Below are 9,426 nucleotides of genomic sequence, written 5' to 3'. Positions count from 1 at the left end.
TTTGTTATTACCTCTGGCATTCGTAATGAGCATGGAATCCACTGAGCACAGATTGCATGTGTTTGTTTTAATTTTAGTGATCATGGATTGCATGTATTAATTTTAATTATGGATTGGCTGCTCTTGGGTGAGACATATATCTCTTCCCCAAATAAGTGTGTGATGGGTGGGGGGTGGGAGAGCTGACATGCTATAATATGACTGTACAGGGCTACTCCTTAGTTAGGGCCTATAGATGTGTCACTCTTTTAATGAAAAGTGGAGAACATACATACCATCGATGACTAAATATAAGATTAACCTGAAATATAAGATGATTTTCCTTATAAACTTTATCCATGTTGTTTTTTCTTCAGCTGCTCCTAAGATGCTTAGTCCTTCCAAGGAAGCTAAGGCCACATTGGAGTGAGGCCCTCTCCTGATCTGGTGACTAGCCCCACACTTGGCAGTGCTCGTTCAGCCTTTGCCCACACTATGGCCTCCCTCTTGCAACTTGCTTGCATCCATTTAACCCTCATCCTACATGATGATGAGGTTATGGTCACAAAGGATAAGATCAATACCCTCATTAAAGCCTCAGATATAAATGTTGAACCTTGCTGGCCTTGCAAACAAGCTTGTTTGCAAAAGCCATGGCCAATGTCAACATCAGGAGCCCCATCTGTAATGTAGGGGCTTGGGGACTCACCCCAGCAGTTGTTGCTGCACCAGCAGGGGGTCCTGCTCCCTCCACCAGGTCTGCCCCCACTGAAGAGAAAAAAGTGGAAGCAAAAAAGAAGACTCAGAGGAGACTGATGTCAACATGTGCTTTGGTCTTTTTGACTAAACCTCTTCTGTAACCTGTTCAATAAGAAGTTGAAGTCTTCAAAAAAAAAAAAGTTGTCTATGTTGTTGCATGTAGCTGTAGCTTATTCACATCCTGTTTAATATTGCATTGTATGAGGGCGCCTGGGTGGCTCAGTGGGTTAAGCCGCTGCCTTCAGCTCAGGTCATGATCTTAGGGTCCTGGGATCGAGTCCCGCATCAGGCTCTCTGCTCAGCAGGGGGCCTGCTTCCTCCTCTCTCTCTGCCTGACTCTCTGCCTACTTGTGATCTCTCTCTCTGTCAAATAAATAAATAAAAAATCTTAAAAAAAATATTGCATTGTATGAATATACCATATTATTCATTTTTCAGGAGATATTCATATGGAGCTCTATTGCTTTTCAAACTGTATTGAAAATGTTTGTTTATTCTGTCATACAACAGAGAAAATTGTGAAGTCATATTTTTAGGACAAATTACTAATTATATAAGTTTCTCTCCACTTCCCATCTCTCTCACCATTTCCATCAGGAATAGCTGTTGCATATCTAAATATTATTACTTGTTTGATATCATTTAAAGCTAATTAATCTTTCACCACCTGAAGTGCTTGGTAGTTCAGAATAAAATAATTAAGAATGTGCTGTAACATGAGACTTTCCAAATAGCCTTCTTTTCTGAGTGGGAGTATTGCAAGAGAAATGAAAAACATGTCCACAAAGTACCTATATACAAATGTTTATAGCAGTTTTGTTCCTCATAGACCTAACTGGAAATGATCCAAATTTCTATCAACAAAGTGAGTAAATAAGCATATTGTGGGATATTTATATAGTGGAATACTACTTGGAATTAAAAGATAAAATTATTGTTACACTGAATCTCAAAAATATTTGGTAATTTTTGGAAGATCACATCTTCACTAGGTTGTGAAAGCAAAGCTAAGCCAAAAGGGGACTGGGTTGAGGTAAGATCTTAATGACAACAAGCCAGACATCAAAATAGCTAGAGGGTAGTACTCTAGCTGAAGGAAGAGCAAGTGCAAAAGCCTGTAGGCAAGAAATGTTATGCTTTGTTGAAGAAGGGAGACCCCTTGTGGCTAAAGTAGCAGATCTAAAAGAACCCTAGGAGCTAGGTGGAGTTGGTGTTAAGTCTAGAGACAGAGGCAGGAACTAGATTATGTACAGCTCTACAGCCTATGGTAAGGGACATACCTTTTTTTTTTCTTAAATTAACATATAATGTGTTATGTGTTTTGGAGGTACGAGTCTGTGATTCATCAGTCCTACACAATTCACAGCATTCAACATAACACATACCCTCCCCAATGTACATCACCCAGCCACCCCATCCCTCCCACTCTCCTCCCTTCCAGGAATCCTCAGTTTGTTTCCTGAGATTAAGAGTCTCTTATGGGGACGCCTGGGTGGCTCAGTTGGTTAAGCAGCTGCCTTCGGCTCAGGTCATCATCCCAGCGTCATGGGATCGAGTCCCACATCGGGCTCCTTGCTCCACGGAGAGCCTGCTTCTCCTTCTGACTCTGCCTGCCACTCTGTCTGCCTGTGCTCGCTCTCGCTCACTCTCTCTGACAAATAAATAAATAAAATCTTTAAAAAAAAAAAAAAAAAGAGTCTCTTATGGTTTTTTTCTCTCTCTCTAATTTCATCTTGTTTCATTTTTTCCTCTTTTTCTTTATGAACCTCTATCTTATTTCTCAAATTCCTCATAGCAGTGAGATCATATGATAATTATCTTTCTCTGATTGGCTTATTTTGCTTAGCATAATACCCTCTAGTTCCATCCATGTCATTGTAAATGGCAAGATTTTGGGGGTTTTGATGGCTGCATAATATTCAATTGTGTATATATACCACATCTTCTTTATCTATTCATCTGTTGATGGACATCTAGGCTCTTCCCATAGTTTGGTTATTGGGTACATTGCTGCTGTAAACATTTGGATGCATGTGCCCCTTCAGATAACTACATTTGTATCTTTAGAGTAAATACCCAGTACTGCAATTGCTAGGTCATAGGGTAGCTCTATTTTCAACTTTTTGAGGAACCTCCATACTGTTTTCCAGAGTGGCTGCAATAGCTTGCATTCCCACCAACAGTGTAGGAGGGCTCCCCTTTCTCTGGATCCTCACCAACACCTGTCATTTCCTGACTGGTTAATTTTAGCCATTCTGACTAATGGTGGTCATTAGTGATGTGGTATCTCACTGTGGTATCTCACTGTGGTTTGGATTTGTATTTCCCTCATGCCGAGTAATGATGAGCACTTTTTCAAGTGTCTGTTGGCCATTTGGATGTCTTCTTTGCAGAAATGTCTGTTTATGTCTTCTGTCCATTGCTTGATTAGATTATTTATTCTTTGGGTGTTGAGTTTGATAAGTTCTTTATAGATTTTGGATATTAGCTCTTTATGTGATAGGCCATTTGCAAATATCTTCTCCCATTCTGTCGGTTGTCTTTGGTTTTGTTGACTGTTCATTTTTCTGTGCAAAAGCTTTCGGCTTTGATGAAGTCCCAATAGTTCACTTTTGCCCTTGCTTCCCTTGCCTTTGGCAATGTTTCTAGGAAGAAGTTGCTGTGGCTGAGGTCGAAGAGGTTGCTGCCTATGTTCTCCTCAAGGGTTTGGGTGGATTCCTGTCTTACATTGAGGTCTTCCTTCCATTTTGAGTCTATTTTTGTGTGTGGTGTAAGGAAATGGTCCAGTTTCATTCTTCTGCATATGGCTGTCCAGTTTTCCCAACACCATTTGTTGAAGAGACTGTCTTTTCTCCATTGGACATTCTTTCCTGCTTTGTTGAAAATTAGTTGACCATAGAGTTGAGGGTCCATTTCTGGACTCTCTATTCTGTTCCTTCGGTCTATGTTTCTGTTTTTGTGCCAGTACCATACTGTCTTGCTGATTATAGCTTTGTAATAGAGCTTAAAGTCTGGCGCTGTGATGCCACCAACTTTGGCTTTCTTTTTCAACTTTGTTCTGACTATTTGGGGTCTTTTCTGGTTCTATATAAATTTTAGGATTATTTATTCCTTTTCTTTGAAAAAAATTGATAGTATTTTGATGGGGATAGCATTAAATGTGTAGATTGCTTTAGGTAGCATAGACATTTTCACAATATTTGTTCTTCCAATTCATGAGCATGGGATGTTTTTCCATTTCTTTGTGTCTTCCTCAATTTCTTTCATGAGTACTTTATAGTTTTCTGAGTACAAATTCTTTGCCTCTTTGGTTAGGTTTATTCCTAGGTATCTTATGGTTTTGGGTGCAATTGTCGATGGGATTGACTCCTTAATTTCTCTTTCTACTGTCTTCCTATTGGTGTATAGAAATGCAACTAATTTCTGTGCATTGATTTTATATCCTGACACTTTATTGAATTCCTGTATGAGTTCTAGCAGTTTTGGAGTGGAGTCTTTTGGGTTTTCCACATAAAGTATCATATCATCTGCAAAGTTGACTTCTTTGCCCATTGGATGCCTTTTATTTCTTTTCGTTGTCTGATTGCTGAGGCTTAGACTTCTAGTACTGTGTTGAATAGCAGTGGTGATAGTGGATAGCCCTACTGTGTTCCTGACCTTAGGGGAAAAGCTCTCAGTTTTTTCCCCATTGAGAATGATATTTGCTGTGGGTTTTTGATAGATGGCTTTGATAGTATCGAGGTATGTACCCCCATCCTACACTGTGAAGAGTTTTGATCAAGAAAAGATGCTGTACTTTGTCAAATGCTTTTTCAGCATCTATTGAGAGTATCATATTTTTCTTGTTCTTTCTCTTATTAATGTATTCTATAACATTGATTGATTTGTGGATGTTGAACTAAACTTGCAGCCCCAGAATAAATCCTACTTGGTTGTGGTGAATAATCCTTTTAATGTACTGTTGGATCCTATTGGCTAGTATTTTGGTGAGAATTTTTGCATGTGCATTAAGGATATTGATCTGTAATTCTCCTTTTTGATGGAGTCTTCATCTGGTTTTGGGATCAAGGTAATGTTGGCCTCATAAAATGAGTTTGGAATTTTTCCTTCCATTTCTATTTTTTGTAACAGTTTCAGGAGAATAGGAATTAATTCTTCCTTAAATGCTTGATAGAATTCCTCTGGGAAGCCGTCTGGTCCTGGGCTCTTGTATTTTTGGGAGATTTTTGATGACTGCTTCAATCTCCTTGCTGCTTATGGGTCTGTTTTCTATTTCTTCCTGATTAAGTTTTGGTAGTTTATATGTCTCTAGGAATGCATCCATTTCTTCCAGATTGTCTAATTTGCTGGTGTATAGTTGCTTATAATATCTTCTTATAATTGTTTGTTTTTCTTCGATGTTGGTTGTGATCTCCCCTCTTTCATTTATGAGTTTATTAATTTGGGTTCTCTTTTCTTTTTGATAAGTCTGGCCAGGGTTTTTTCAATCTTATTAATTTGTTCAAAGACCCAGTTCCTAGTTTTGTTGATCTGTTCTATTGTCTTTCAGTTTCTACTTCATTGATTTCTTTTTTTTTTAAATTTTTTTAAATTTTTTATTTTTTATAAACATATATTTTTATCCCCAGGGGTACAGGTCTTTGAATCACCAGGTTTACACACTTCACAGCACTCACCAAAGCACATACCCTCCCCAATGTCCATAATCCCACCCCCTTCTCCCAAACCCCCTCCCCCCAGCAACCCTCAGTTTGTTTTGTGAGATTAAGAGTCACTTAAGGTTTGTCTCCCTCCCAATCCCATCTTGTTTCATTGATTCTTCTCATACCCACTTAAGCCCCCATGTTGCATCACCACTTTCTCATATCAGGGAGATCATATGATAGTTGTCTTTCGCTGCTTGACTTATTTCGCTAAGCATGATATGCTCTAGTTCCATCCATGTTGTCACGAATGGCAAGATTTCATTTCTTTTGATGGCTGCATAGTATTCCATTGTGTATATATACCACATCTTCTGGATCCATTCATCTGTTGATGGACATCTAGGTTCTTTCCATAGTTTGGCTATTGTGGACATTGCTGCTATAAACATTCGGGTGCACAGATATATTCAGAACATTTCATCCCAAATCAACAGAATACACATTCTTCTCTAGTGCACATGGAACATTCTCCAGAATAGATCACATCCTCGGTCCTAAATCAGGACTCAACCGGTATCAAAAGATTGGGATCATTCCCTGCATATTCTCAGACCACAATGCTCTATAGCTAGAACTCAACCACAAAAGGAAGTTTGAAAAGAACCCAAATACATGGAGACTAAACAGCATCCTTCTAAAGAATGAATGGGTCAACCGGGAAATTAAAGAAGAATTGAAAAAAATCATGGAAACAAATGATAATGAAAATACAACGGTTCAAAATCTGTGGGACACAACAAAGGCAGTCCTGAGAGGAAAATATATAGCGGTACAAGCCTTTCTCAAGAAACAAGAAAGGTCTCAGGTACACAACCTAACCCTACACCTAAAGGAGCTGGAGAAAGAACAAGAAAGAAACCCTAAGCCCAGCAGGAGACGAGAAATCATAAAGATCAGAGCAGAAATCAATGAAATAGAAACCAAAAAAACAATAGAACAAATCAACGAAAGTAGGAGCTGGTTCTTTGAAAGAATTAATAAAATTGATAAACCCCTGGCCCGACTTATCAAAAAGAAAAGAGAAAAGACCCAAATAAATAAAATCATGAATGAAAGAGGAGAGATCACAACTAACACCAAAGAAATACAAACTATTATAAGAACATACTATAAGCAACTCTACGGCAATAAATTTGACAATCTGGAAGAAATGGATGCATTCCTAGAAACATATAAACTACCACAACTGAACCAGGAAGAAATAGAAAGCCTGAACAGACGCATAACCAGTAAGGAGATTGAAACAGTCATTAAAAATCTCCAAACAGGGGCGCCTGGGTGGCTCAGTGGGTTAAGCCGCTGCCTTCGGCCCAGGTCATGGTCTCAGGGTCCTGGGATCGAGTCCCGCATCGGGCTCTCTGCTCAGCAGGGAGCCTGCTTCCTCCTCTCTCTCTGCCTGCCTCTCCATCTACTTGTGATTTCTCTCTGTAAAATAAATAAATAAAATCTTTAAAAAAAAAAAATCTCCAAACAAACAAAAGCCCAGGGCCAGACGGCTTCCCGGGGGAATTCTACCAAACATTTAAAGAAGAACTAATTCCTATTCTCCTGAAACTGTTTCAAAAAATAGAAATGGAAGGAAAACTTCCAAACTCATTTTATGAGGCCAGCATCACCTTGATCCCAAAACCAGACAAGGATCCCACCAAAAAAGAGAGCTAATGACCAATATCCTTGATGAACACAGATGCGAAAATACTCAACAAAATACTAGCCAATAGGATTCAACAGTACATTAAAAAGATTATTCACCATGACCAAGTGGGATTTATTCCAGGGCTGCAAGGTTGGTTCAACATCCGCAAATCAGTCAATGGGATACAACACATCAATAAAAGAAAGAACAAGAACCATATGATACTCTCAATAGATGCTGAAAAAGCATTTGACAAAGTACAGCATCCCTTCCTGATCTACTTCATTGATTTCTGCTCTAATTTTTATTATTTCTCTTCTCCTGCTGGGTTTAGGAATTCTTTGCTGTTTTTCTCCAACTCCTTTAGGTGTAGGCTTAGGTTGTGTACTTGAGAAAGGCTTGTATTTCTATATACTTTCCTCCAAGGACTGCCTTTGCTGCATCCCAAAGATTTTGAACAGTTGTGTTTTCATTTTCATTTGTTTCCATGAATTTTTAAAATTCTTCTTTAATTTCCTGGGTGACCCATTCATTCTTTCGTAGGATGCTCTTTAGCCCTCATCTATTTGAGTTCTTTCCAACTTTCCTCTTGTGGTTGAGTTCTAGTTTTCATTGTGTTGAATTCATATTTTCATTGTGGTATGAAAATATGCAGGGAATGATCCCAATCTTTTGGTACCAGTTGAGACCTGATTTGCGACCCAGGATGTGACGTATTCTGGAGAATGTTCCATGTGTGCTTGAGAAGAATGTATATTCTGTTGTTTGGGGATGGAATGTTCTGAAAATATCTGTCATGTCCATCTGGTTCATTGTGTCATTTAAAGCCTTGACTTCCTTGTTGATCTTTTGCTTAGGTGATATGTTATCTAAACAAAGACCCTTTAAGTATGGACAGAAGACATGGACAGACCCTTTAAGTATGATGCAGTGTCCTTCCTCATCTCTTATTATAGTCTTTGGCTTAAAATCTAATTTGTCTGATATAAGGTTTGTCACCTTAGCTTTCTTTTGATGTCCATTAACATGGTAAATTGTTTTCCATCCCCTCACTTTAAATATGGATGTGTCTTTGGGTCTAAAATGAGTTTCTTGCAGACAGCACATCGATGGGTCTCTCTCTCTCTCTTTTTTTTTTAATCCATTCTGATACCCTGTGTCTTTTGGTTGGGGCATTTAGCCCTTTTAAATTCAGCGTAATTATTGAAAGATATGAATTTAGTTCCATTGTATTGCCTCTAAGGTGACTGTTACTGGATATTGTCTCTGTTCCTTTCTGGTCAATGTTACTTTTAGGCATTCTCTTTCCTTAGAGGACCCCTTTCAATATTTCCTGTAGGGCTGGTTTGGTGTTTGCAAATTCTTTTAGTTTTTGTTTGTCCTGGAAGCTTTTTATCTCTCCTTCTATTTTCAATGACAGCCTAGCTGGATATAATTATCTTGGCTACATATTTTTCTCATTAATATTCTGTATATATCTTGGCAGTCCTTTCTGGCCTGCCAGGTCTCTGTGAATAGGTCTTCTACCAGTCTAATATTTCTACTGTTGTATGTTACAGACCTCTTGTTCCAAGCTGCTTGCAGGATTTTCTATTTGTCACTGAGACCTTTAAGTTTTACTATTAGATTATTATTGACCTATTTTTAATGATTTTCAGGGGATTTCTCTGTGCCACCTGGATTTTGATGCTTGTTCCCTTCCTCAAATTAGCAAAGTTCTCTACTATAATTTGCTTCAATATACCTTCGGCACCTCTCTTTCTTTCTTCTTCTCCTGGGATCCCAATTATTCTAATACTGTTTTGTCTTATGGTATCACTTATCTCTTGAATTCTCCCCTTGTGGTTCAGTAGTTGTTTGTCTCTCTTTTTCTCAGCTTCTTCATTCTCTATCATTTGGTCTTCTATATCACTTAATCTCTCTTCTGCTTCATTTATCTTAGCAGTAAGAGCCTCCATTTTTTATTGCATCACATTAATAGCTTTTTAAATTTCAATTTGGTTAGATTTTAGTTCTTTTGTTTCTCCAGAAAGGGATTTTATTTCTCTAGAAAAGGATTCTCTACTATTTTCCATGCTTTTTTCAAGCCCAGATAGCACCTTGATAATCATCATTCTGAACTCTAGTTCTGACATCTTACTAATGTCCATATTGATTAGGTCCCTAGCTGTCAGTACTGCCTCTTGTTCCTTTTTTTGAGGTGAGCTTTTTTTTTTTTTGGCTTGTTATTTTATCTAGAGAAGAATAGATGAATGAGAAAACAAAATACTAAGAGGGTAACAATGAGCCAAGAAAAATATACACTAATGAAATTAGAAGACACTCAAAACTAGGGGGAGAAGAAAG

General features: G+C 38.2%; 1 pseudogene; it reads left to right on the top strand.

The window, feature by feature from the left end:
* The first annotated feature begins 474 nt into the window (after positions 1-474).
* LOC131810236 (large ribosomal subunit protein P1-like) lies at positions 475-826 on the top strand (annotated as a pseudogene).
* Positions 827-9,426: the final 8,600 nt, after the last annotated feature.

The sequence above is a fragment of the Mustela lutreola genome, chromosome 10, assembly GCF_030435805.1.
Source record: "Mustela lutreola isolate mMusLut2 chromosome 10, mMusLut2.pri, whole genome shotgun sequence".
Taxonomy (NCBI): Eukaryota; Metazoa; Chordata; class Mammalia; order Carnivora; family Mustelidae; genus Mustela; species Mustela lutreola.
This window is presented reverse-complemented; position numbering and strand designations above follow the sequence as displayed.